This window comes from Rattus rattus, chromosome 3, assembly GCF_011064425.1.
Source record: "Rattus rattus isolate New Zealand chromosome 3, Rrattus_CSIRO_v1, whole genome shotgun sequence".
Lineage (NCBI taxonomy): Eukaryota > Metazoa > Chordata > Mammalia > Rodentia > Muridae > Rattus > Rattus rattus.
In genome coordinates, this window is record NC_046156.1 from 133,202,511 (window position 1) to 133,205,800 (window position 3,290).

Genomic DNA, 3,290 nt, shown 5'->3' on the forward strand with positions numbered 1-3,290 from the left:
CCCCCACAATGATGATGTGCTGAACCTCTGAACCTGGAAGCCAGACCGAACTAAATGTCCTTTATAAAAGTTGCCTTGGTCATAGTGTCTCCTCACATCAATGAAATCCTAAGACAATGATCAAGCAACTTGGAAAGGGAAGGTTTTATTTCCACTTGCAGCTGTCAGGATAAGCTCCCTTACTGCTGGAAGTCAGGGCAGGAACCCACACACAGCAGGAGCCTAGAAGTAGACACTGAAGCAGAGACTATGTCTTGTTCCCCATGAATTTCTCAGTCTGATTTCTGATAGGACTCAGGAACCACAGTCCAGAGATGGCAACCCTCACAGTAAGTTTGTCCTTCCTCATCAGCCATGAAAATGCACCACGGACCTACCCACACACCAAACTAGCTGTGACATTTTCCCCCTGCCCCCATGACATTTCATCTATGGGAAATCCCTCTTTCAAAATAACTTCAGCTTTTGTCAAGTTGACATAAAACTAGCTAGTACAATGTGGGTCCCAGGGATTAAACTCAGGTCTTCAGGCTTGGTGCAAGCATTGTTAGCCACCAAGGCCTTTTTCAGCCTCACCTCTTTTTGAAACAGGGTCTCTCACTGGGACCTTGGGCTCACTGCTTAGGTTAGGCTGGCTAGTCAGCCAGTGAGCCCAGTGATGTGTACTGTTTCTCTTCTCCAGCACTAAAAATACAAGTTCATGCTGATTTTCCTGTTCTTTTATATTTGTTCTTGGGAAGAGACAGACTGAGCCATCTTTCTGGTCTGTGTTCCTATTTCCTATAAGTTTAGAAAATGGATGCACGTCAGACTAACAACAAAACTCTTTTGTGACTATTCAAAATATTTAAAAGACTTTGTTTGGTTTTGATTGTATGGTTTGACCTAGGGCGTGGCACTATTAGGAGGTGTGGTCTTGTTGGAGTAGGTGTGGCCTTGCAGGAGAAAGTATATCACTTTGGGGGTTGGCTTTGAGACCCTCCTCCAAGAGACAGTCCTCTTCTGGCTGCAGCTGGATCAAGATACAGAGTTCTCAGTTTTCTCCAGCACTATGTCTGCCCCGATGATGCCGTGCTTCTCACCTTAATGATAATGGACTAAACCTCTGAACCTGTAAGCGAGCCCTAATTAAATGTTGTCCTTTATAAGAGTTGCCTTGGTTATGGTGTCTATTCACAGTAATTGAAACCCTAATTGAGACAGATTGTTTTTTTTTTTTTTTTTTTTTTTAAAGATTTATTTATTCACTTATATATGAGTACACTGTAGCTGTCTTCAGATACACCAGGAGAGGGAATCGGATCTGTTTACAGATGGTTGTGAGCCACCATGTGGTTGCTGGGAATTGAACTCAGGACCTCTGGAAGAGCAGTCGGGTGCTCTTAACCACTGAGCCATCTCTCCAGCCCCGAGACAGATTGTTTCTTACTTTGTCTTGATCGTTTTACGTTCAATCTTAAAACAGTTACTTTATGACTGTTAAAAATCGTGCAAATTGGGCTGGGATTGTATGAGGCTTAATTGGTAGTGTTTACTAAACATGCTCAAAGTCTTGGAATCAATACCTATCATAAACTAAGAGTGGTAGTACACACCTATAGTCGTATATTCAGGAGGTAGAGACAGAAGGATCAGGGGTTCCCGGCCAACTCTGACTGTATAGCAAGTTGAAGGCCAGCTTGTACTACATGAGAGGAAAGGACACATAAGCAGTTAGCTACCTGCCTTCTGCTATAGGGGACAATGGTGTAGATGCACAGAACTGAATTTTGAATTGTACAAATTTGGAAACTTCTTCCTGCATCCAGCAGAGATCCTGTTGTTAGCACGAGTAGCAATGACTCTGCCAGCCTCTTCCTCTGGACTGATCTGTGGGTGTTTATGAAGATGGTAGTGCTGTTACATGACGCCACTTTTCATGAGTTTACTTCAGGATTTGCCCCAACTATTATTCCAAGTGGCCTAAGGAGTTTTTCTAACTCTGATCCTATGTAAGGACAGCTATGGTTATCATTTAAACTAAAATACCTTTGCAAGTAAGCAGGTTCCTGCTGAAAGTTTCAAGGGTAAGCAAGCCAGGCCTCTGCTCAGTGGAAGGCATGTTGATACAGAGCTAAGAGCGCTCAGAACCTTTACTGCTTAGCCAGGATAGACTTCGCTGTTTTTAATTAAGAATCCCCTCCCCCCAAAAGCTATATGCACTCTTTCCAGTGGAGGAGTTTGGAGACAACTTTCAGAAATGGCACCTTACAAGGGGAAAGAAAGGAAAGAAGAACAAGTCATTAGCCTTAAACCTCAAGTGGCTGAAGGAGAAAATGTATTTGGTGTCTGCCACATCTTTGCATCCTTCAGTGATACCTTTGTCCATGTTACCATTCTTTCTGACAAGGCGTCCATTTGCCAAGGGACTGGTGGGATGAGAGGAAAGGCTAACTGTGGGGATTGTTCTCCCTATGCAACCATGCTGGCTGCCCAGGCTGTGGCCCAGAGGGGCAAGAATCCGGCATCACTGCCCTGCATATTAAGTTCCATGCCAGAGGGGAAAACAGGACCAAGATCCCTGGTCTTGGAGCCTAGTCAGCCCTCAAAGCCCTTGCTTGTAAGAGATGAATATTGGATGGATTGAGGATGTCACCCTATCCCCTCTGACAGCACTTGAAGGAAGGGGGATCATAGTGGTCACTGTCTATAAACAGGGCTTCTCAAATTCGTTTCTGTTAAGAAATTGCTTTGGGTAAGTGAAGAAAAAACTATATTTATATATGCGAGAATGTGTGTGTATATATTTAATTACCTAAATAGACCCTGTATGCTATAATTGTATTTATAGCATAGGTAACATATTCTATTCTGCATATGTTTAAAGAAAATATACGTTAACTTAGATTAATAGACTCTGCTATATCAATATTGGGCCTCTTAATGTAGCCATATGCTTGTTACCTCAAAGAATATTACCCTGATGTTCTAAGCTGTTAATGAGACTCAGAAACGGAAACACAGTATCTCATTATAACATTTTTGTAAACAGTGATTTGGTGACTTACAGGTGAGTTGAAGTATGTTAAATAAAATATTACCAGGAAAATATATATGTTGAGAAATTCATAATTTGGCATCTTTTAAAAGTGATGTCAGTTTGCTTGTATAAATATAGTTATTCCATGATAGAGATATATAGCTGTGTGTGTACTAACATCTGCGCTCTGGGCTATAAATGTATTTGTTGGACAGTACAAGAAGAATCTAACTCAAGTCTCTCATGGCATTCTAAAGTCTATGTTCAAGCC

At 41.9% G+C, this 3,290-nt stretch overlaps 1 pseudogene; it reads left to right on the plus strand.

Moving 5' to 3' along the window:
- The first annotated feature begins 2,230 nt into the window (after positions 1-2,230).
- Positions 2,231-2,692, plus strand: LOC116895942 (annotated as a pseudogene).
- The last annotated feature ends 598 nt before the right edge of the window (positions 2,693-3,290 follow it).